Here is a 26788-nt window from a genome sequence, read left to right as displayed (position 1 = left end):
AGCACGGAATGCTTCCTCATTTCGGTGATGGCCTATGATAGATATGCAGCCATACGCCACCCCTTAAACTACGCTTGACTCATAAATGGATGGTTTTACCTCCAGCTGGCTGCAATTAGTTTGGTGTCCAGTTCATTAGTTGCCTCAATCATTGTTTTTCTGTCTCAGTTGAGATTCCCACATCATGTGTAAATTGATCTCTTCTTTTGTGATTTTATGCCACTTATAAAATCAGCATTCTCGGACTCCTGTCTAGTCAGAATGGAAGTCTTTGTATTCGCCTTTATCGTCTTGTCACTTCTCTTCCTGTTGGCTATCCTCTCATATGTGCACATTATTGCCGCTATTCTGGGCATCCTATTGTAGTATCTTCCTGTTGTGGTTATAATGTTCTCTATTACCTGGTTCCTAGCTGCTCAGCCCGTCTGATTGTTCTGTATGGAATGTTGGTGTGATGGACATAAGTGGCATGCCTGGGTGCCTGGTGTGAGTGTTGACAGTTGGAAGATCGGCTGAGCAGCAGGCAGGCTGCTTCTGGTGGGGCTGCATCTCTACAACTTAACTACCAGTAACTGAGTTAAATAAATCTACATAACACTACACTCTGGCTAAAGACTTTATCACTACAGTTTTTTGGCGACAAGGATGGGATGACTTCATCACTGCACCTATTGTCCACACGAGAAGGAGCAAGACCTTCTCTACATGCAGCTCTCACCTGGTGCCCATCACCTACTTTGGAATCCTAGTTATAATTCTCCCGGTTTTACGGTGTTTATTTTTTTAACATTTCCGTCTGTATTTATCCATATTTATTTTTTGGTCATTTTATCTGTATTTATCCGTATTTATTTTGTGTTTTGCGTATAAATAAAGTTGTGAAAGTGTACATTTCCATATTTATTTAATTGATAGAAGCAAACTCATACTTTGATGTCGGTCGTGTTTTAGCAATTTAAGTTGCCAAATATTGCATAACAACACATCCTGTGGTAAATGCTAACATTATACCACAAATGTATATTGACATATGCAGTTAATTAAAGAAATTTCATCCTGTTTTTTAATTTATGATGTGGTTCCTCTGCTCAGCTGTTAGGCTATAATTTATGAAAGACAGCACGGAGAGTCATTTAAAAGCAGCCTAATTTTCTGTATTTATCCACTTTTAAAAATAAATGTAGACAGAAAATACATTGTTTTCTGTCTGTATCTATGTGTAAAAATCCATAAAAACAGAACACAGGGAGTCTCAGTTATAATGTACATGGTTCAATTGGGGGAGTAGGTCAGATCTGAACAAAGCTCTGTCCCTGCTCTACACTGTGGGGACTCCAATCTTCAACCCCATTGTGTACACCCTAAGAAATAGTGAGTTTGGTGGAGCCTTGAGAAAAGCTTTCAGTCACAAAGTAAGTTAGCAAAAAATGTTGATTTAGAGTCTGAGAGGTTTCTTAGCTCTACATTACAACTAGGGGGCATATTATCAAGAAACAGAGTTAAAATTATCGCCGCTTTAGAGGCGGGAAATTGCAGCTAAAGTGGCGATAATGGGCTTGATAATATGCCCTTGTGAATTCCCATAGAAGCCCATGTTCTGGTGTGAACCTGGGCTTCTATGGGAATTCTCTTCGGCATATTATCAAACACATTATCGCCGCTTTGGCCGCAGTTTCCTGCCGCTAAAGCGGCGATAATCTTAACTCCGTTCTTGATAATATGCCCCTAAGATTGGAGATTTTACTCTTTGCCATATGCACCCGGATACATTTATCAGTTTATGTGCTTAATTAACACTGTTTCTTCTTATTCCTCTTCTATGAAACGATGTATGTTAATTTTTTATTCTTTTTAAATGTTTTATTTAATATGTTTAAGTTTAAAAAAAAAAAAAGTTGTGTTATCTGCTTTATCTACTAGTGTGGAATGAGCAGAATTCTACAAGCAGTCGATGTAAAAGTTACTTTATGTCTTGGAGGACGCTTAGAGCTTTTTAGTTGGGAAGGAATCATCTTGACCAAGACCATGACCTTGTACTGGGACCATGGCCATATCAATGTACTAGGGCCCAGTGAACTGCGTTATGAATCATACATCACCCCAAATCTTTGTCCTCATGGTATTTTAGACAGACTATTGCTGTAGAAGGATCGTTTTGTTGTTCTACCCCTTGCTGTAGCGCAGAAACAATCGCTATATTAATGTGCTGTTTATTTGATGAGTCCCTTGTATTCAGACTTGCAACTCTTTCAATGGGATCAAAAAGTTGGGGGACTTTAAAAATATGTTTGGTCAAAGAAGTAAGTCCAAGAAACCCCCATGCATGGCACAAGAGACTAAAGGGATGGCCTGTGGTCTATGAAATGGAACTTACATGCACCAGCTATCACTAGAGCTTCTTGAAATACAAAAGGAATATGTAAAGAAAGGGGAGCAATTACCATTTTTTAAAGATTTTTTTAAATCTTTCCTCTCTTATATTTCCTTCCATTATTTTGCTTTCTTTTAGATGTAGTAAATTGGTATATCATTCAGCTGACTATGAGAATGGTTGTTGCATGTATGGCATCCTGCTCTTAGGAGGCTATGGCTAGTGGTCCATGCGTCACCAAGGTTATTAACTACATTTACTACATCAATGGGTAAACAACTATTAGATTGATCAGATGAACCCTCAGTACCAGGTGCTGCCATTGAACTCACACCCATTATCCCCACACCCTGATCCTACTGTGTTTTTGACTTGGAGGCTGCAGACCTAATGGATTTCCCTACTGACGATCCAACATTGGAGCAATTGCGTACTCCATTAAAAGTGATACAACAAAGAGAAAACAACGGCGGACTAATGCTTCTGTACCTCACGCCAGTTTCAAATATATTACAAGTCCTGCTCAACAAGCCCAGGCATCAGCCGTCTGGTGACGCCTCTGTGATCCAGATCCTATACGCACAAGTGGTGGGCGTGCGCCAGATAAGGAAGTCCAGAGATTGATATTGGATTTTGAAAGAATGTCTTTATTTTCAATTTTTAATTTTCTTACGATATCAAAACATTAGACGCGTTCTCTCATGGAGAACTTCATCAGGGCTGAAAGTGACATAAAACTACATTTAGAGTACGAAATAAATAAAAAAGCAGAAGAGAAAAAAAAGAAATAAAAACATGGAAATAGACAAACATATTCCCAAAAAACTTTTTACAGAAAAGTAGGAAAAGTGTAAATTTACAAAAAATCAAATTGGTGTAAATAAGAACAAGTAGAGCAGGAAAGTTTTTTAAAAAACAAAAGAGGCAAAAATATATATATACAACATATTCACAGACACTAGCAGCACATGGGAGTAATTGAAAAGTTAAAAGAAGAACTCTTACTAGAGAGGGGAGAGCAAACATGTGGACAAATATATATGTAAGACAGCGATAAGAGCTTGCTTATACATTTAAAACAAACTCTCACTAGTGAGGGGAGAGCAGGCGTGTAAGCATTTAATACAATACAGATGGATACTGGATTCAAACACATGAATAGACTTGCGTTCTGATATATATAGGGATAGTGAGAAAACAGGGGGGAGACAGCTGAAAACAAATAAGGAAGAGTTATCAAATAGAAGTGGTAGAAAAAATGGATAGGAGAAGCATGAATAGAAATTCAAGAACCAAGGCGTGCTAACCTACACACTACAAAGAGAGCGGAACGATATCATTGAAAAAAGGCCCCACCATTGAAATCAGGACTGGATAGTGCCAGGAGGCAAGATATTGAAAAGTCGAAAGGAGTTCTCACCTCGTTAGGGCGAGTACCCTCACGAAAACTGGACTATGGCGACCCATACAAATCGCTTCAATGTATTATATTGGACACAGTGTAGAACGTAAGAAAGGCCTGGTCCGGCCTAACGTCTAAGTAAGGGATACACGAAGAATGGGGTAAGTGAAATGAACATAGGCGAGGAATATATAAAAAGGAAACCACAATAGGAAACTGAACTGCCCTAAATGAGGTCACAAGTCCTTAAGAAAGGAGAAATATGCAAAATTGTGCTCCAGAACAGCACAGCCAGGTGCAGTGTAGCAAGGTAGTAGGGCCAATTATGTCCTCTAAGTGTAGAGCTGGAATCTAACAATCAAGGAACAATCAGTCAGCATGGTAAAATAGTTATGGGTTCATAAACCACAAGGTAAAGGGGTCCCAAGTTATGTGCTCTTACCTGTATTTAAATTGAAGGAATAGTAGCAAGGTGTGATCAATGCTCCAGGCAGTAACACTGGACACAAACGCGAATTCCCATGGCCAAGTGTGGCCTAGAAGAAAAGTCGCTAATTGAGAAAATGAGAGGTTGTGAAAAAACAGAAAGAAAACAGTAAAATTGCCTGCTGAGCGTGCGGGATGAGATAAAAAGGCATCCATGAAATGGATAAAAATGCATGCAAAGAGCAGCAACAAAACCTAGTATGTGAAAGCACTAGCAACTATTTTATATAAGATAAGGCATGAGTCCAGACGGACAACGCTAGAAGCAGAGAGCCCACGATACTCGGTGAAAGCCCACCTGGTCAGGACATGTGTGGAGATGACCTGCGCCTAAGAATCTTTCAGGGATACAAGGACAAAAATTAAAAAAGAGTCTAAGTCGAGCCAGCGATACCAAACTTCTTTGTTTTCAGTGTAACCATTATGGTGCTGTGGAGCTCGCAATGACAAGCTCCCAGCACCATATACTCTTAATGGTATTACTGCACTGCCAATTTCTAAGAATGGACTTAGACACTTTAGGGTTACAGGGCTCATGCACCTGTACCCTTACCACTGGTATAGGGCACCCAGCTAGAGGGGTGACTGATCTATGCCAGGGCAGTGAGTTGTAGGCATGGCACACAGGGATGTGGGCCATGTCGACTCTTCAGTTTGTTCTGCACCAAAACATGCAGCCTGCAAAGGCAGTGAGTGTAGTGGTACAGGGCCTCTAAGGGTGGCACAATAAGTGCTGCATCACTTAGAGGCCTTCCCTGGTCACAGTGCCCTGGGTACCTGTGGTACCATTTACCAGGGGCTGACCTGTGGCTAGAGATGCCAATTGGGTTAGTTTTGGGGAAATAACACAGGCGCTGAGAACCTAATTAGCATAGACCCACTGTACATCAAGTCAAAGTGCATCAGTACAGTAGTCTGGCATAAAGTGTGGGGGGGGGGGGGTTACTGCAACAGAAACTCACTTTCCTGAGCTATTACCACTTCCCTAATCACAATGGTTCTCATTGGTATCATTCAATTCATTCTTCATTTATCTGCCAGCTTGTCTGTACTGGGACATATTGGTTAGACCAGTGGAAAGATATCTGTACTCACTGCAAGGTGGATCAGTTCCCTCTCTGAGCAGGAGTACTCGAATCAGTAGTGAAGCTGCTGGATAGATGCATGGCAACCCTAGAGCACTGCAGTGTAATACCTCATTAGTGTCTCTTTCCAGCCTCAAACACTAAAAAACATAGACAGACGAGTTATTCTAAGCATGGGCGAATTTTGCGAATTCCCAATTTGCGTATTTGCGTATTCGCAATCCGCAAAATTCGCGAACTCTCGCGAATTTGCGGATTTTTTATTTTTGCGTGTTTGTGGGTGTTCACGGGGCGCTTTGCGTGTTCGCGTTTTTTTTTTGCCTGGTTCATCACTGCCACCCTCTCGTTTTTTATGCCCTTCCGCCCTCTGTACCACTTGTTTTTGTGCTTTACTGCCCTCTGCCCCACTCTTGTTTGTGCCCTTTTGCCCTCTGCCCCACTGGTTTCTGTGCCCTTCTGCCCTCTGCCTAACTCATGCCCTCTTTCCCACTTTGTGCCCTTCTGCCCTCAGCCATAAGTCAGCTTCAACAGGAAGCACTAATAGATAAAGTAAAGCAGGTGTTCGAGTTGAAGCTCAAATAAAGTTACACAGTCATTAATCACCCAAGTTTGGGGTGATTAATGATTGTGTAACTGAATTTGAGCTTCAACTCGAGCACCTGCTTTACTTTATCTATTAGTGCTTCCTGTTCAAGCTGACTTTTTTAACTATTTTAGAGGCTCTGGCAGCTTGCCGGCGCCATTTTAAAATAGTTACAAAAAGTCAGCTTGAACTTTTGACCCAATCCGTTCCGCTTGCGGATTTTGCGGGAAATTCGGGAATGTCGCGGATTGTGAATTTACCGAAAATCCGCAAAATCCGCAAGCGGAACTGATTTTCCGCCCATGCTTAGTTATTACACCGCGATGCTCCTGCTCAGAGAGGGTACTGATCACCCTCACAGTGAGTATGTACATCATTTTCACTGGTCTGTTACGCTCTTTCATCCATTGTGGACCATAGTGATTGATACTCCTCAGCCAATATATCTCATACATCTTTCTGTCCTGATGAGACCCCCAATAACACGTTGAGCGTCGAAACGTCGTTGACATATCTACCAGATAAACAAAGAAATTGGATATTGGCCTAATAGTTTCTTATTAACTTTGTTGTTTGTTAAAACACACACAAAAGATTGTGGTTTTACCTCACCTTCACTTGCCTTACAACACACTGGTTTGTGGCTCTCTGGAACACATTGCACTTTTAGAAAGAAAAGGAACTGTGATATAAAAAAATTGATTCCATGTATATGAACTATACTTGTTACTTGGTGTTCTGGAGACTGGTTTTCTCTGCATTCATTGTGCTGATGAATGTAGAATACATTGAATGATACCAATGAGAACAATTGTGATTAAGATTACGCATAACTGTGTTGTGGGAAGCACTCTCCTTAGTGGCAGGGCCGGAGGGTGAGAAGAGGCCAGACTCAGAGAGGTACCAAGGACATCAGCTCCTGCAGGCCGTCATACAACTTTTCACTTGTGATATGATTGGCCAATATTCACAACCACCACAGCAGTGGCTAATATATCTGTCAATCATTTCACCACAGAAGAGGCTGATAACCGAGTCCTTCATTCCACCACAGCAGACCTCAATAATCATTTTCATCATTTCACTGCAGCAGATGTCGATATCTCTGTCCATCATAACACTACGACAGAGGCTAAACCTGGTCCCCCATCCCACTACAGAAAAGACTAATATCTGTCTTTATCATTCCACTACAATAGAGGCTTGTAATCCCAACACTCATCCCACCACAGCAGTGGCCAATGTCCCTGTTCATCATCCCACCACAGCAGTGGCCAATGTCCCTGTCCATCATCCCACCACAGCAGTGGCCAATGTCCCTGTCCATCATCCCACCACAGCAGTGGCCAGTGTCCCTGTCCATCATCCCACCACAGCAGTGGAAATTGTCCCTGTCCATCATCTCACCACAGCAGTGGCCAATGTCTCTGTCCATCATCCCACCACAGCAGTGGAAATTGTCCCTGTCCATCATCTCACCACAGCAGTGGCCAATGTCCCTGTCCATCATCCCACCACAGCAGTGGCCAGTGTCCCTGTCTATCATCCCACCACAGCAGTGGCCAATGTCCCTGTCCATCATCTCACCACAGCAGTGGCCAATGTCCGTCTACATGATCCCACCACAGCAGTGGCCAATGTCCCTGTCTATCATCCCACCACAGCAGTGGCCAATGTCCCTGTCTATCATCCCACCACAGCAGTGGCCAATGTCCCTGACCATCATCCCACCACAGCAGTGGCCAATATCCCTGTCCATCATCCCACCACAGCAGTGGCCAATGTCCCTGTCCATCATCCCACCACAGCAGTGGCCAATGTCTCTGTCCATCATCCCATCACAGCAGTGGCCAGTGGCCCTGTCCAACATCCCACCACAGCAGTGGCCAATGTCCCTGTCTATCATCCCACCACAGCAGTGGCCAATGTCCCTGTCCATCATCCCACCACAGCAGTGGAAATAGTCCCTGTCCATTATCTCACCACAGCAGTGGCCAATGTCCGTGTACATGATCCCACCACAGCAGTGGCCAATGTCCCTGTCTATCATCCCACCACAGCAGTGGCCAATGTCCCTGTCCATCATCCCACCACAGCAGTGGCCAATGTCCCTGTCCATCATCCCACCACAGCAGTGGCCAATGTCCCTGTCCATCATCCCACCACAGCAGTGGCCAATGTCCCTGTCTATCATCCCACCACAGCAGTGGCCAATGTCCCTGTCTATCATCCCACCACAGCAGTGGCCAATGTCCCTGTCCATCATCCCACCACAGCAGTGGCCAATATACCTGTCCATCATCCCACCACAGCAGTGGCCAATGTCCCTGACCATCATCTCACCACAGCAGTGGCCAATGCCCCTGCCCATCATCCCACCACAGCAGTGGCCAATGTCCCTGCCCTTCATCCCACCACAGCAGTGGCCAATGTCCCTGTCTATCATCCCACCACAGCAGTGGCCAATGTCCCTGCCCATCATCTCACCACAGCAGTGGCCAATGTCCCTGCCCTTCATCCCACCACAGCAGTGGCCAATGTCCCTGTCTATCATCCCACCACAGCAGTGGCCAATGTCCCTGTCTATCATCCCACCACAGCAGTGGCCAATGTCCCTGTCTATCATCCCACCACAGCAGTGGCCAATGTCCCTGTCCATCATCGCACCACAGCAGTGGCCAATGTCCCTGTCCATCATCCCACCACAGCAGTGGCCAATGACTGTGTACATGACCCCACCACAGCAGTGGCCAATGTCCCTGTCCATCATCTCACCACAGCAGTGGCCAATGACTGTGTACATGACCCCACCACAGCAGTGGCCAATGTCCCTGTCATTCATCCTACCAAAGCAGTGGCCAATGTCCCTGTCCATCATCTCACCACAGCAGTGGCCAATGTCCGTGTAGATGATCCCACCACAGCAGTGGCCAATGTGCCTGTCTATCATCCCACAACAGCAGTGGCCAATGTCCCTGTCTATCATCCCACAACAGCCGTGGCCAATGTCCCTGTCTATCATCCCACAACATCAGTGGCCAATGTCCCTGTCTATCATCCCACCACATCAGTGGCCAATGTGCCTGTCTATCATCCCACAACAGCAGTGGCCAATGTCCCTGTCTATCATCCCACCACAGCAGTGGCCAATGTCCCTGTCCATCATCTCACCACAGCAGTGGCCAATGTCCGTGTCCTTCATCCTACCAAAGCAGTGGCCAATGTCCCTGTCTATCATCCCACCACAGCAGTGGCCAATGTCCCTCTCCATCATCCCTTCACAGCAGTGTTCAATGTCCCTGTCTATCATCCCAACACAGCAGTGGCCAGTGTCCCTGTTCATCATCCCACCACAGCAGTGGCCAATGTCCCTCTCCATCATCCCTTCACAGCAGTGTTCAGTGTCCCTGTCCATCATCCCACCACAGCAGAGGCCAATGTCCCTGTCCATCATCCCACCACAGCAGTGTTCAGTGTCCCTTCCCATCATCCCACCACAGCAGTGGCCAATGTCCCTGTACATCATCCCACCACAGCAGAGGCCAATGTCCCTGTCCATCATCCCACCACAGCAGTGTTCAATGTCCCTGTCCATCATTGCACCGCAGCAGTGGCCAATGTCCTTGTACATGATCCCACCACAACAGAGGCCAATGTCCCTGTCCATCATCCAACCACAGCAATGGCCAATATCCCTGACCATCATCCTGATCTAACAGAGCCCAGTGCCCCTCCCCATCAGGCCACTGCAGTGCGGCCGATGTCAAAACATATGTTAAGATGTTCTCCCCTTTAGGAATCGCAGTGCAGAGCATTACATGGTGAAGCCTTGCGTCAGCAGCATCAGAAGTAGCAGTTATGACATTAAAAGAAGATGGGGCATATTTTCAAGCACATGCGATAATTATTGCAAATTGCGCATAGCGCGTTTTTCATTATCGCCAGCTATCGCTGGATTTCAGTGCCGGGTCAGCAACGTATTATTAATGCTTTTCACCTAGGCGATGTTAAATCCAGCGATAGAGGGTGATAATATGCATTAGCGTGAGATAAGCAGCGAAAAATGACCTGTGATATTGTAAACCTTGATAATAGGCAGGTGTGGACTTAGCCCTGAGATCCACCTCCCATGTTACAGATGGCTAAGTCGGATTAATAGCAGGAGTAAAAATCCTGCAATAAAAGGGTCTTAGTGCGACTTTGATCATCGATTTGCGGGTCTGGAGCATCCTTGGAAATATCGCGATGCAGTTTTAGCGACGTTTACCCATGTTGTTCTTTGAGGAACGTCCACTTTGCAGGCCATTAGCGATAATAATCGCTGACATGCAAAATGGAGAACAGACGGCTGCTAAATCAAGGAAACACGCGTTAGCGTGTCCTTGATAAAAGAGCGATATTTAGATCGCCGCTTTTCGGGTGAAAACAGCGGCAAAATTGGGCTGATAATATGCCCCGACATGTGCAATGCCGCAAAAACAGAACTCAAATCAAAATCATTATGGTCAAAAGGACAGTGGGGGGATATTGCCAAAATCCTGCAGAGCTGTTTTAGGATTTTGTCTAAAGTTTGTCTTAAGACAAACTTAAGACAGACTTAAGACAGACTTAAGACAAAATCCTAACTTCTGTGAACCCCAAAAGTAGTACGTTCATTCAGTGAATGCCAAAATAGTAGTAAGTTTAGGATTGAGTCTTAAATTCATTCTGTGAACCGGGCCCCAGGACTTTTATCGATTTACTCTTTTTGACCTTTCGTCCTTGAAGTAAATTTCTGTCCATCACAAAGATAAAAACACAGCCTCGTTGTCACCCTGATGAGCAGTGGAGGAGAGGATTCTGCATCACAGTAAATTAAAGACAACAATTAGAAAGTTTGCAGAAAGTTTCTGCAGCTGGGGTTTGGGAATATTTCCTAGGCACTGTTGCACCTGTAACAGGTGTGGATTGTAATTACACCCTCAGGGGTGCTCACAGGCAGAGTGAGTATTCAACAGGGGCTGGGGAGAAAGCTTTGCCCCCCTGCTAAGGGAGCTCAGAAGAAGGGGGTGGAAGCAGAGAGGGGGTATATAGGCCTCTGCCCTCACCTCTTCCACATCACAGATTATCCGGGTCCACCATGGCCAAGTGACGTCCATCTCGAGACCCTCGGGTGATGGGTGGTTGCACGGAGGTAGGAGTCCATCTGGAGACCCTCGGGTGATGGGTGGGTGCACGGAGGTAGGAGTCCATCTCGAGACCCTCGGGTGATGGGTGGGTGCACGGAGGTAGGAGTCCATGTCGAGACCCTCGGGTGATGGGTGGGTGCACAGAGGTAGGAGTCCATCTCCAGACCCTCGGGGTGATGGGTGGGTGCACGGAGGTAGGAGTCCACCTCGAGACCCTCGGGGTGATGGGTGGGTGCACGGAGGTAGGAGTCCATCTCGAGACCTTCGGGGTGATGGGTGGGTGCACGAAGGTAGGAGTCCATCTCGAGACGCTCGGGGTGATGGGTGGGTGCACGGAGGTAGGAGTCCATCTCGAGACCCTCGGGTGATGGGTGGGTGCACGGAGGTAGGAGTCCATCTCGAGACCCTCGGGTGATGGGTGGTTGCACGGAGGTAGGAGTCCATCTGGAGACCCTCGGGTGATGGGTGGGTGCACGGAGGTAGGAGTCTATCGGGCTTTCTGGAGTCCAATTCTCTTTTGGGCGATTCCCAAACAGGCTTTCGCCCCGGTCAGGGGACCGATACTGCCCTGCTGGCAGTCGTGGAGAATGCCAGGAGCATTTTGGATTCAGGGGGATCGGTGGCAGTGATCCTCCTGGACCTCAGTGCGGCATTCGACACCGTAGACCATCAGGTGCTTCTCCAACGGCTGTCGGGGGTGGGGGTCTCTGGGATGGCCCTCAAGTGGTTTGCTTCTTTTTTGGAGGGTCGGACATTTGAGGTGTGGGAAGGCCATGAGAAATCATCTTCGGTACCTCTCCAGTGTGGTGTGCCACAGGGCTCATCGTTGAGCCCTACTTTATTTAACATTTACATGGCCCCTCTGGAGAGTGTGGTACTGCCTCTGGGTATTAAGATCATCAGTTACGCTGATGATACTCAGTTGGTGGTAGGGCTTTCCCAGTCGGCTTACCATCCCGACCGGCTGCACACGTGTCTGGATAAGATCTTCACGTGGATGTGTAGCTCAGCTCTCAAGCTTAACGGCTCCAAGACTGAGCTGATGTTACTGGGGAACTCCCCTCCCTCCTTACCACCTGGCAGTTGGCCTAGCTGCCTGGGAGTTGCACCCACCCCCAAGCAGGAGATCAAGAGCCTGGGGGTGTGGTTGGAGCAGGACCTTTCCTTTAAGACGCACGCTAAAAAGACCGCAGGCGTGTGCTTTGGTCTGCTCCGATCAGCTCGGAAGATCTTACCTCTCCTCCCAGTGGCCTCTAGGAGGTTACTTATCCAGGGGCTTATCATCTCGCGGCTGGACTTCAGCAACGCGTTGTTTTTGGGTGCCCCAGAGTCCACCCTAAACAAACTGCAGTATGTGCAGAATGCGGCCGCTAGGCTCCTGACAGGCCTTTCCAGGCGTCAGTCAGCACGCCCTGCGCTGAAGGCGCTGCACTGGCTCCCTGTTAGGGAGAGGGTGAGATTCAAGGCACTTTGTATGGCCCACAAAAGTTTGCAGGGGAAAGGCCCTCCAATCCTTCGGGATATGGTTCAACCTTATAAGGCCTTCCGCTCTCTCCGTTCTGATCATCAACACCTATTGCAGGTTATGAGGGTAAGGAAGGCAAGAACTGGTGGTAGAAGGTTTTCTATAAATGTGGCCACCCTGTGGAACTCTCTCCTTTTGTACTTGCGTTCGGAACCGAGTTTTCTACGTTTCCGTAAACTTTTAAAAACTTATCTGTTTCCTGCCTAAATTCTGTGTCTAGTAGGGTGGCGTTATTTCTCTGGATGAGCGCGGGGATGCCTAAGGGTAACCAGGCGCTATATAAAATTCATTAATAATAATAATAATAATAATAATAATAATAATAATCTGGAGACCCTCGGGTGATGGGTGGGTGCACGGAGGTAGGAGTCCATCTCGAGACCCTCGGGTGATGGGTGTGTGCACGGAGGTAGGAGTCCATCTCGAGACCCTCGGGGTGATGGGTTCATGCACGGAGGTAGGAGTCCATCTGGAGACCCTCGGGTGATGGGTGGGTGCACGGAGGTAGGAGTCCATCTCGAGGCCCTCGGGCTTCTCCTGGAGGTCTCTTGGAAGCATGGATCACTCTGGGCTTTTAGATAAAATAAAAATCTTCCTTCCATCTTAGATCTCTGGTTTCTTAGCTCCAGCCTCATATTTCATGTCGCTGCTGTGATATCATTTTCGCGTAGAACATTTGCAGGTTTTGCTGTGGAGTGTTTTATAAATAAACGTAGGGGATATACTCGATTTTTTAGCATTTTTAAATAATGCGGGGGCATATTTACAAGGGCTTTATCTCTGCTTTTTTGGCTTAAAAAGCAAAAAAAGCGGAGATAAAGCTATCACCCTATTTACAAGAGGGTGCTCACATGCATACTCGCATCTTAGCCCCCTTTTTCCCAACGCCTCCCTTTGCATCTCTAATGAGATGCAAAGTGGGCATCACTGTGTGTTTTCACTGCCACTCACAGCCATTGCAGGTTCCTCAGACGTGTTGTGGCTTCTGCCTGTCTAGTAGCCCCAGCCACATTCTGGTAGCCGAGGGCAGAGTCTTCAGTGTTCGCAAGAGTTTCTCAGTGACCTAGGGGCATATTTACAAGGGCTTTATCTCTGCTTTTTTGGCTTAAAAAGCAAAAAAAGCGGGTGCTAACAAGCATAATCGCATCACTGGGTGTACCCCAGATGGACAACCTTGCAAATATCGCTGATGTTCACATCGCGATATTTACAAGGCTGCCCCAGCATTTTAGCACACGTTAGTTTTTGGAGAAAACCACTGTTTTATCCAAATACTAACGTCTGCTAAAATGCAGACGTACCTATCGCTAACATTGGGGTGGATAATGCAGATACGACCCTGTGGATCCTATCAGCAAGGTTATCGCCATTTTGCAGGGAACATCGCTGGAAAACCGGCGATGTGCCCTGTAAAACGGTGATAACCTTGCTATCTCTGGAATTGTTATCGCCCTGGAGAAACGCGTTGTTAATAACACGCTACCAGGGCGATAAATTCCAGAGATAGCCTCCGATAATAAAATTATCGCTGAGGACGGCCAGCGATAATTATCGCTGGCCGTTGATAATATGCCCCTTAATTTGCTTAATTTGAGCCGGTGGTTTCCGGTGCTCGGTACTAGTATTTAAATGTAAAAAAAAATGGCACTCATGGCAGTCTGCCACAAGGTGGGGCTGTTTGTCTAATTTAGAGAATAGGACTCAATAAGAATTCTTTGATAATTCAATGTACATAAAAATGTCTAATGCGTGCCGCCCACGCCATATTTGTAGGTTTGTGGGCTTGATATACTCTGAACTGTCACACTTGTAGGGTGTGACGGTTAGTAGTCATGTTGGTGTTGTCATTGGCAGCGCTGGCAGGGGCGATGGGTGGGGCAAGCTGCAGCAGTCTCCTGGCGAGCGCCCGGCACTTTTTTTTTTTACAAATTAAGCTGTGCAGTCTCGGGCCAGGGATGCCCAGAGACTCCTTGACCAGACAAGGCACAGGTTGAAGTTGAGATCTTTATGACAGAGCAGCGGGGCCAAGTCATGTTGTTATATGAGGCTGCCAGTTTAACGAGTTTTACAAGTGTGTGTTCTGCCGGGAAACGGCCACTACAACGCGGCTGTTTCCACGAATACATTAACCACGCATGCATTACAACGCATGCGTGGTTAACACAAAAGCCTTTACCATGCATACCTTTACTACGAGGTATGTAGTAAAGGCATATGTGGTAAAGGTTCAAAATAAAAAAGGGAGGCTTGGGGGGGTCTCCCCCCAAACAAAAACCTCACCTAAAATCACATCAGAATATGCAGGCAATCGGCGTCGTTTAAGAGGAAACGGAAAGAAACTTCCGCTTCCTCTTAACAACGTAAAACGTCACCACGCAAGAATTAGAGGAAAAGGTTATGCGTTGAAAAACCATTCCGTTGTAACGCATGCGTGGTAAAGGCATGCGTTGCAACGGAATGCGTTGTAAGAACATACAACCTGTTCTGCCTAGTGGCTGCACCATCTTACCGGTGATCCGGAGTGGACTCCATCCACTCCGGATCACCGACCGACCCCTGCCCTCACCACGTCTTCAACAAGGCCGACGCTGTCATCGCACCCCACCTGCGAGACATCATCAACACATCCTTCGACACCGCCACCTTCCCCGAGAGCTGGAAGCACGCCGAACTCAGCGCTCTTCTCAAGAAACCCACAGCGGACCCCACCGAACTCAAGAATTACCGCCCCATCTCGCTCCTCCCGTTTCCAGCCAAAGTCATCGAGAAGACCGTCAACAAGCAGATGGCCGCCTTCCTCGAGACGAACGGATCCCTCGACCCCTCACAGTCCGGCTTCAGAGCCAACCACAGCACCGAGACCGCCCTCATCGCCGCCACCGATGACATCCGAGCCCTGATGGACAATGGAGAAACAGCGGCCCTCATCCTCCTAGACCTCTCCGCGGCATTCGACACGGTCTGCCACCGCACCCTAGTACGGCGCCTCAGCAACATCGGCATCCAGGACAAGGCGCTGGAATGGATCATCTCCTTCCTCGACGGAAGAACACAGAGAGTCCGCCTACCACCGTACAAGTCAGAGGCCTCCGAAGTCATCTGCGGCGTCCCCCAAGGATCATCTCTGAGCCCCACCCTCTTCAACGTCTACATGAGCCCCCTTGCGGCCATCGTACGCAAACACAACCTCAGCATAATCTCCTACGCCGACGACACCCAGCTGATCCTCTCCCTGACCAACGACCCCGCCGCCGCCAGAGCCAACCTGCACGAAGGGATGAAAGAGGTAGCCGAGTGGATGACGACCAGCCGCCTGAAACTGAACTCGGACAAGACAGAGGTCCTCATCCTGGGCTCCTCACCCTCCGCCTGGGACGACTCCTGGTGGCCCCCCGCCCTGGGCACCGCACCCAAACCGACTGACCATGCACGAAACCTGGGCGTCATCCTGGACTCCTCCCTCTCCATGACCAGGCAAGTCAACAACGTCTCCTCGGCGTGCTTCAACATCCTACGCATGCTACGGAAGATCTTCTGGTGGATCCCCACCGAGACCAGGAAGACCGTCACCCAGGCCCTCGTCACCAGCCGACTGGACTACGGCAACGCCCTCTACGCCGGTACCACCGCCAAGCTCCAGAAGAGACTCCAGCGGATCCAGAACGCCTCAGCCAGACTCATCCTCGACATCCCACGAACCAGTCACATCTCCGGACATCTGAAAGACCTTCACTGGCTCCCCGTCAACAAAAGAATCACCTTCCGCCTCCTCACCCACGCACACAAAGCCCTACACGACCAAGGCCCGAGCTACCTCAACAGCCGAGTCAACTTCTACGCTCCCAAACGCCACCTCCGATCAGCCAACCACGCCCTCGCCGCCGTCCCCCGCATCCGAAGAGCAACTACAGGAGGAAGGTCCTTCTCCTACCTGGCCGCCAAGACCTGGAACTCCCTCCCGACCGACCTGCGCCTGACCCAAGACCACCTCTCCTTCAGGAAGAAGCTGAAGACCTGGCTGTTCGAGCAGTAGCGGCACCCCCCCCCCCCCAGCGCCTTGAGACCCTACGGGTATGTAGCGCGCTTTATAAGTGTCATTGATTGATTGATTGATTGATTGAAAGGCTGGACAGGGGAGGACTCATGGTGGTGCTGATTTAGGGTCAACTCACCAGAGAAGTTTTAATGGGGCCTGGGTAAGAAGAAGAGGTATTCTCAGCCTGAAAAGCCGTCTGCGGATCCCTTCAGACAATTCACTGCCCCCACCCCGCATTCTTCACAGAAACCTTTCGGTATTTGTAGTCAATGGATTCACCAGAAACCTCACCACATTCAAGTCACCGAAAGTGTCCTGCTGTAAGGGCAGGGGCAGCTCGTCTGTAATGGCGGAGGAGCGCCGCCCCACACGTAAGAGTCCGTCATAGAAAGATAAAATAATGATGCAACAATATCATTTTATTTTTCTTTGACTGATTCAGACATGTGTGCAGGGCTTGGGCCAGGCAGGTGGTGGACACTTTTATTTTTTGCATGAATGAATGAATGAATAAACTTTATTTGCGGTTACTCAAAACCATTAAATAGGACATCAAACTATAATAAAACATTATTGTCAAGCAAAGGGAAAGGGGGAAGCTTAAAATGGATAAAAACGTACACGTAATTAAAAACTGCGTTCATTAGTCCGTTTCTACGTGGACTGGTAAGACTCGATGGTTTGAGAGTCATTGATCCAGGCCAATGGCCTAGCTGTGAGGGGCCGTCAGTTTCTGGCGTGACTGTTGAATGAATTTGCTAAACACAGCCATATCTTTCACTGTTTCCATTGTGAATAGATGGTAGACAGCCTCCTTTATAGATCTAATACCATGTCTAAGTAGGATTGGCTTTAGGTAAAGATTGTAGCAACTTTCTTTGACCAAAAGATTCAAAATATTCTGAAACAACTCCCCCCCCTCTATCCTGTGGACCCATTCGACCCATGTCCGACGGATGTATGACGTTACAACACAGGCTATTACAACGCCTGCCTTTACAACGCGGTTTTTACATCGCAAACCTTTACAACGCATAGTGCTTTTAGGCGCTGGATAGTGATTTATTTAATTTACTATTCCAACTCCAATCCCAGTGGATAGTAGGGAAGGTGTTGGATAGTAAATTAAATATATTCCCTATTATAGAGCGCCCACCAGCGCAATGCGTTGTAATGGTTTGCGTTGTAATGACCGCGTTGTAATGGTAGTGCGTTGTAAAAGTTTCGTTGTAAGTGATGTTTACCATGTCCGACACAGTCGCAGAACCTCAATATAGGACTGGACACGTTTACCCTTATTAGTGAGGACACCCTGTCTCCTATTTTACAGTCAATTAAGAGTGGCTCCCGGCTCGACCCAGCCCCTGTTAAGATCTTAAAACTCGTGGCACCAACCATCCTCACCCCGATGGTGAATGTGATTAACTCTTCTCTATCACAGGGCATGGTGCCCCCTAGTTGGAAGAAGGCTGTGGTTAAGGCCCTATTAAAAAAAACTAACCTCGACCTCCTAAACTTGACCAAATTTAGGCGGATTTCTCTTTTGCCAAGCATCCGCAAGATGGCAGAAACATTCATCAACAACCAACTGTCCAACTATCTTGAATCCAGTGAACTGCTCAAACCCTCACAGACAGGCTTTCGTCCGGGCCAGGGCACTGAGACTGCGATGGTGGCGGTAGTCGAAGAGGCCAGGAAGATCATGGATGCAGGAGGATCAGTGGCAGTGATCCTCCTGGACCTAAGTGCGGCCTTCGACACCGTTAACCATCGTACGTTGGTCCAACGGCTCAGGGATCTGGGTATTTCAGGGCTTGCCCTGTCCTGGCTAAGATCCTTTCTTCACAGCCGCTCCTTCCAGGTGGCTGAGGGCAACCACATCTCCAAAGATACCCCATTACACTGCAGAGTGCCGCAGGGCTGTTCCCTGAGCCCTACGCTCTTCAACGTGTACATGTCTCCCCTCGAAAAAATTGTCACCCCGTATGGTATCAAATTACTAACATATGCCGATGATACCCAACTTGTAGTATCACTAAGCCACCAGGATAATCACACCATCGATCTGCACTCCTGCCTTGGAGATATAGTCAGTTGGATGGACAGGTCCCACCTAAAATTGAACAGTAATAAAACGGAGATTATGGTGATGGGTAACCAGTCCCACTTTCGTCCAGAGACCTTGTGGCCTCCCTGCATGGGTCTGCCCCCTACTCCTAAATCCGATATCAAAAGCCTTGGGATTTGGTTGGACCAGGAGCTCACTCTGAACACCCAAGCAAGGAAAACGGCCGGAGCCTGCTACGGTCTTCTCCGCACCTCCCGTAAAATCCTTCCGTTGCTCCCCTTTCAGTCTAGGAAGCTCCTAGTCCAGGGCCTAATATTGTCCAGATTGGACTATGGAAATGCCCTCTACCTTGGTGTGCCTAAGAAAGTGACAGCCAAACTCCAAGTAGTGCAAAACACTGCTGCCCGGATTCTTACTGACACCAAAAGCCGTTGTTCGGCCAAACCGGCCCTTAGAGCACTGCATTGGCTGCCAGTATTGGAAAGAGTGCATTTCAAGGCCCTCTGTCTAACACACAAAATACTATATGGTAAGTCCCCACCTATCCTCAAAGATCTCATCGTCCCTTACACTACCAACAGAACCCTCCGATCCACGAACCTCCATCTGACCCTGACGCCCAGGATCAAGAGGGCTCGATCCGGAGGCTGGAGTTTCTCATACGTCGCATCCAAACTGTGGAACTCACTTCCACTGGATTTGCGTGCTCAACCCAATCTTCTTCCTTTCCATAAACTTCTGAAGACCTGGCTGTACCCGTAACTCTCCCCCTCTGCTGTCGCTTGTTTCTATCATTAGCGCTGGGACGCTTACGGGCAGCCATGCGCTCTAGAAATCCTTAAACATTAAACATTAAACATTAAACATTGCGCTCAGAGGACAGTCCCGGACAACAAAATAGGATGTGTGCAAAGCTTTCTGCTTGTTTACCCACGGCTTGGGTAAGGTGGAGTTTCGAAGTCTGTACTATCTGCGGAAGCTTTAAGGACTCATGGAAGCCTCTTGCTTCCAATGCTTCCAGGTCAGTTGTGCGCGAGCAGAGTCGAACCTGTCTTTTTGTTGCGCTTTTAATGGCAGCGTACTTGATTAACTAGGGATCCCAGTTATCCACTGCGAGATTCAAAGCTTCTTTGGCGGAGGAGAGGCTGTTTGACCACGGGTTTCCTGCTTCCAGAAAAATATTCTTTATACTAGATTTCAGAGAGTTCTCTGGTGCCGCGGTGGTGAAGTAGAAATATTTGCTCATCGAGGCCAGTTCTTCAAATTTTTGTTGTTTCAGGCCGAATTCGAGCCGCACTAAGGTGTTTCTGGTGCAGGTGGGTAAATTGAATAGCTTTTTATAAGCCGAGCAGTGGATTTTTTCCAGAGCGCTAGATAGTTTTCCAGGGAAAGCCTGTTGTGCAAAGTTCAATTATGGTATTAGCTTCGCCCTTAGTACTCTTCGTATTGCTGTTGTTGTGGGGCTGTGTAAGGTTGCATGCAGCTTCCTGAGGGCGTATGAGATGCATTTCCCTAATGCCCATATTTTGTCCAGGTGTACTCCTGGGCGCCCTGTCTCGCTAAGCCAAACTCCCAGATAATTGTATTGTTGTGTACGGTCCAAAGTCAGCTTTCCTATCCTCCATTGTGTCAGGTTTTTTTTCGGAAAAAGCCCAAATATTATTATTTTTGATTTGGCTGCATTCATGATCAGTTTGTTCTTTGCGTTGTAATAGCCCAGAGACGTTAGAGCTTTTTGAAGCCCGATTTTGGTATGATCTAATAGTACCAGATCATCGGCGTACTGCAGTAATTGAATCTTAGTATGACCGAGCCGGGGTGTTGCTAGTGATGCCCATTCACTTGCTTCTAAGCCTGATGAATGTGGAATCGAAGTGTATAACGCTGTCACGTCTATTGTGCAAAAGATCCAGTCTGCTTGGAAATCCTGTTGGATCATTGATAATTTATTCAAAAAATCGGTTGTGTCCCTGATGTAGGTGCACCAACCTTGCACAAATTGCTGGAAAAAGTGATCCAAGTAACGTCCGAGGGGGTCAAAGATTGACCCACAACCCGAGACGATTGGTCTGAGTGGTGGATTGGTTAGGTGTTTATGAACCTTAGGGATCATGTATAATTTTGGACATCTTGGATGGGTCGTCGTCAAATAAGCTCGGGTGCTTTCTTCAATCCATTGTTGATCAATGGCATTCTGTAGTAAATTTCTCAACATTTGTTGTAACTTAATCGTGGGGTCACAGTCCAACAGTAAGTATGTGTTTGTATCGAAACATGCTCATTTACTTTGTGTTCATAGAAGAGAGTATTCATGATAACCATCGCTCCTCCCTTATCAGCAGGCTGAATCGTGAGATCCTGGTTATTTGCTATGTTTTGAATTATGCGTAATTCTGCTTTAGAGAAATTATGTTGTTTTTCTTTCTTGAAATCCAATGTTTGTATATCCTTATTCACCATGATCTCAAAGGTATCTAACATCTTGTGTGATATCGGTGGTTGATAAGTGCTCTTAGGTTTGAACCTCCTTGTTTCTTCATTGATCCCTTCGTCTTCTGTGCGATCAACTATATTTGTGAAGAAGTGACGTAATTTTAGATTTCTCATGAAGCGATATATTGCTCCCTCAGTTTCCATCACATTCGCTTTTGTTGTTGGCACAAAGGATAGCCCTTTGTTTAGTACCGAAATTTGTTTTTGTGAAAGTACTACAGAGGAAATGTTGATGATCAAACCACTGTCCTGCCACTCCGAAGCGATTTTCCTGCCGTTTCCTCTCCTGATCTTGCGTGTCCTCCTGAAGCTTCCAACTGTTGCGTGGGTGGTTGTCCCTGGTTCTGTTCCTGGCATGAAAAAACCACATTGCCACTTGTTGTTGCTATTTGAGAAGCATCACTGTTGTCTGGTGGTGTTACTCTGACCGGTCCTCTACTGATAGATGTTTCTTTGTCCGTTACTAGACTCTCCTCTGATGAATGAGCTGCTGGTGTTGTTCTTTTTGGATGAAATTGACGGCGGGCATAAATGTACGCCCACGTATAAACTTCATTTAATTTATAATCAATTGTGTCACGTTTATACTTGCGAAGCTTGCCCTCTTGTAACTCTTTACTGTATTTATCCAGTTTCTGATTGATACCTTCTAAATTCATTTTTCATGTGTCTGCCTCCATGCGAGTTTCCAATTCTGTTTTCAAATTGTAGATTTCCTCCTCTAGTTCTCGTATGGTCTTAGATAATTGCAGCAGTGGCCAATGTCCCTGTACATCATCCCACCACAGCAGTGGCCAATGTCCCTGTCCATCATCTCACCACAGCAGAGACCAATATCCCTGTCCATCATCCCACCACAGCAGAGACCAATATCCCTGTCCATCATCCCACCACAGCAGTGGCCAATGTCCCTGTATATTATCCCATCACAGCAGTAACCAATGTCCTTGTGCTTGTACATGATCCCACCACAGCAGAGGCCAATGTCCCTGACCATCATCCCAGCACAGAAGAGATCAATATCCCTGTCCATCATCCTGCCACAGCAGAGGCCAATATCCCTGACCATCATCCTGCTCTAACAGAGCCCAGAGCCCTTCCCCATCAGGCACTGCAGTGCGTCTGACGTCAAAAGATATGTTAAGATGTTCTCCCTCTAGGAATCGCAGTGCAGACCATTACACGGTGAAGCCTTGCGTCAGCAGCATCAGAAGTAGCAGTAATGACATTAAAAGTAGATGGGGCATATTATCAAGCACGTGCGATAATAATTGCAAATTGTGCATAGCGAGATTTTCATTATCGGCGTCTATCGCTGGATTTCAGTGCCGGGTTAGCAACGTGTTATTAATGCTTTTCACCCAGGCGATGTGAAATCCAGCGATAGAGGGTGATAACATGCATTAGCGTGAGAAAAGCGGCGAAAAATGACCTGCGATATTGTAAACCTTGATAATAGGCAGCTGGTACACAGACATAATATCGACTCCAAAATATCGTTTGGACATAATATCGACTCCAAAATATCGTTTGGAGAAAATATCGACAGGACAGAATATCGACAGCCAAAATATCGTTTTAAAGGTAAGTGAAGTAATATCGTTTTTAAGGTAAGTGAAGTAATATCGTTTTTATTTTTAGGGTTCAGGGTCAGTTTTGGGTTTTTGGGTAAAGGGGTATTTTTAGGGTTCAGGGTCAGTTTTGGGTTTTTGGGTAAAGGGGTATTTTTAGGGTTCAGTGTCAGTTTTCAGTTTGTGGGCAAAGGGGTATTTTTAGGGTTCAGGGTCAGTTTTCAGTTTTTGGGTAAAGGGGTATTTTTAGGGTTCAGGGTCAGTTTTCAGTTTTTGGGTAAAGGGGTATTTTTAGGGTTCAGGGTCAGTTTTCAGTTTTTGGGTAAAGGGGTATTTTTAGGGTTCAGGGTCAGTTTTCAGTTTTTGGGTATTATTTTATTATATTTTATTACTATATATATATGTTTAATAAATATGAAATAAAAAAATATTTATTTAACTTTTATTAATTATTTAATTATTATAAGTTAATTTAAGTAATTTTAAGTATATTTTAGTAATTAATTATTAATATTAATTTAATTTAACACTGTTTTTAGTAAATACGATATTTTTTACAACTATATTTTTGTAAACGATATTTTTAACTCGATATTTTTGTACTTACCTGTTTGTACATACAAACTCGATATTTTTGCTGTAGATATTTTTTCCTCGATATTTTGGGTAGTCGATATTTTGGTAGTCGATATTCTTTCAGTGATCCCTTTTGGCATTCACAGAATGAACTTACTACTTTTGGTATTCGCAGAATGAACTTACTACTTTTGGTATTCGCAGAAGTTAGGATTTTATCTAAAGTTTGTCTTAAGACAAACTTAAGACAGACTTAAGACAGACTTAAGACAAAATCCTAACTTCTGTGAATACCAAAAGTAGTAAGTGCATTCTGTGAATACCAAAATAGTAGTAAGTTTAGGATTGAGTCTTAAGTTCATTCTGTGAATCGGGCCCCAGGACTTTTATCGATTTACTCTTTTTGACCTTTCGTCCTTGAAGTAAAGTTGCGTCCATCACAAAGATAAAAACACAGCCTTGTTGTCACCCTGATGAGCAGCGGAGGAGAGAACGTCTGCATCACAGTAAATTAAAGGCAACATTCAGAAAGTTTGCAGAAAGTTTCTGCAGCTGGGCTTTGGGAATATTTCCTGGGCTCTGCTGCACCTGTGACAGCTGCGGATTGTAATGACACCCCAAGGGGTGCTCACAGGCAGAGTGAGTATTCAACAGGGGCTGGGGAGAAAGCTTCGGCCCCCTGCTAAGGGAGCTGAGAGGAAGGGGATGGAAGCAGAGAGGGGTATATAGGGTCTCTGCCTTCACCTCATCCACATCACAGATTATCCGGGTCCACCATGGCCAAGTGACGTCCACCTCGAGACCCTCGGGTGATGGGCGGGTGCACGGAGGTAAGAGTCCATCTGTAGTGTTACTTTCTCTGTTGTAGCTCTGGGTTGTCACTCTGGGTTCCGCACATGTCACTGATCCTGTTTTGTGCGCATATTCATTCCTCCATTCATGGCTTCCCTTGCAGGTCTCTTGGAAGCACGTGTCACTCTGGGCTTTTAGATAAAATAAAAATCTTCCTTCCATCTTAGATCTCTGGTTTCTTAGCACCAGCCTCATATTTCATGTCGCTGCTGTGATATAATTTTCACGCAGAACATTTGCAGGTTTTGCTGTGGAGTGTTTTATAAATAAGCGTAGGAGATATACACGATTTTTAGCATTTTTAAATAATGAGGGGGCATATTTACAAGGACTTTATCTACGCTTTTTCCCAACGCCTCCCTTTGCACCTCTAATGAGATGCAAAGTGGGCGTCACTGGGTGTACCCCGGATGGACAACCTTGCAAATATCGCTGATGTTCACATTGCGATGTTTACAAGGCTGCCCCAGCATTTTAGCACAAGTGAATTTTTGGAGAAAACTCCTGTTTTCTCCAAAAACTAACATTTGCTAAAATGCAGACTTACCTATTCCTACTATTGGGGTGGATTATGCTGATACGACCACAGGGCTGTATCAGCAAGGTTATTGCCAGTTTGCAGGGAACATCGCTGGAAAAGCAGCGATGTTCCCAGCAAATGGGCGATAACCTTGTAATCTCTGGAATTTTTATCGCCCTGGAGAAACGCATTGTTAATAACGCGCTACCAGAGCGATAAATTCCTGAGATAGCCTGCAATAATAAAATTACCGCTAAGCATGGCCAGCGATATGCCCCGAGGTCTTTTCATACAAAAACAACACATACAGCATCACCAAAAAAACATAATAGCACTAAAAACATGTAGAGAAAAAAGTAGAGAATGAGAGGGCGAGGGTGAGGAAATAAGGTCAGGCAGAGAGACGCTATTCTTAGTGCAACAAAGACATCAGTTTTACCTTTACAACACCCGGTAGAGATATGAGGGAGACTGTTAGAAGGGGCGATCCCAGGGGAGGCCAAACTATGTATTCGACCACCCTGTGACCCACCTCTCCTAGGAACACTGCCGAGCACTGACAGGAGACCCCTCGGGGGGGGGGTCTTGAATCTAGGATCGCACGCGCTGAGCTAGCACCACTCGACAAAGGGACACCACACCGTAGGTTTCAAGAGAACGTATCCTTTATCTGGATCAAATGGATCTTTATGATCCGCAGATTCGTATTTACAAGCAGAGCCTAGGCTCAAAGAGTTTCGGTAGGGATTAGGGTAGCGGGACAGACTTAGGGTTCAAAGTCAATACGGGTGCAGTTCCGGCGCACAGCTCTCAATCCTCGAGCTGGGGGATACGGGTAGATCGTGGGTCCAGCTGGACCAGGATAGTCTCTGAGCCGCGACCGCAGGGCTCAAGCAAGGATGAGGCAGTTCTTACGGTCTGTAGGGAGCCGCGATCGAATCAGCAGGGCTCTGGAGTTCTCAAGGTTGCAATGGAGCCGCGACAGCGTCAGCAGGGCTCAGCTGGTTTCGGGCAGAAGTCCTTCTCTGCCGGGTAGGAGCCGCGACGAGGTCAGCAGGGCTCAGATGGATTCAGGCAGAAGTCCTTCTCTGCCGAGTAGGAGCCGCGATGAAGTCAGCAGGGCTCAGATGATTTTCGAGCAGAAGTCCTTCTCTGCAGGGTAGGAGCCGCGAAGAAGTCAGCAGGGCTCTCGTAGTTCCCGGATACAACTGACTTGATTGTCCCAGCGTGACCCCTGTTATAGGGCTGTTCCCCTTTGATGTCCAGAGTCCTTGCAGGCAGAGGTCTTCGTACATGGGGGCCGGTTGTTGGGGGTTCTGCCTAGGCGGCTCCTTTCATCCTTTCAAGTTGGGTCTGGAGGGATCCCAGACACGTAGCAGGCCTGGAGCCAGCCCTCAGGGAGGCCGGATGGGCGATCGAAATTAATCTCTCGAGGGGAGGTGGAAGGTGTGATCGAACTACTCCTCTCTCTCTCACTCACGGGGAGCGCTCTACCACCCAGCCGGGTATGGTGTGCCTAGGGCCGAGGTCAGGCTGGGGTCGGGGAGGCCATCTTAGTTGCAGGGGCATGGGCACCGGGCCTCGGGTACCAGGAAGATGGAGGGAGAGGACGGGGAAGCCCAGTGGCGTGGGTGTGGGTCCTGGAGGAAATGGTCGGGTGAATCAGGGTCATGGGGGTGTGCACGGGTCAGGAGGGGCTACTACGGGTCAGTGAGGACCACGCAACGAGGCCGGGTCCAACAGAGACGGTGTATTTTCGGTGGTTACGGTGGGCAGAGGTGTCGACACGGTTTTGACTGTAATGCCTGAGGTGTAGCCTGGATTATTTTCTCTTCCGGGTATGGTATGTTTGGTGTTTTCACTGCCACTCACAGCCAGTGCAGTTTCCTTAGACGTGTTGTGGCTTCTGCCTGTCCAGTAGCCCCAGCCACATTCTGGTAGCCGAGAGCAGAGTCTTCAGTGTTCGCATGAGTTTCTCAGTGACTTTCCCCAACTCCTCCCTTTGCATCTCTAATGAGATGCAAAGTGGGCGTCACTGGGTGTACCCCGGAT

Source organism: Lissotriton helveticus, chromosome 1_1 (assembly GCF_964261635.1).
Source record: "Lissotriton helveticus chromosome 1_1, aLisHel1.1, whole genome shotgun sequence".
Classification (NCBI taxonomy): domain Eukaryota; kingdom Metazoa; phylum Chordata; class Amphibia; order Caudata; family Salamandridae; genus Lissotriton; species Lissotriton helveticus.
The sequence above is the reverse complement of the archived record's forward strand: the minus strand, read 5'-3'. Positions refer to the sequence as shown.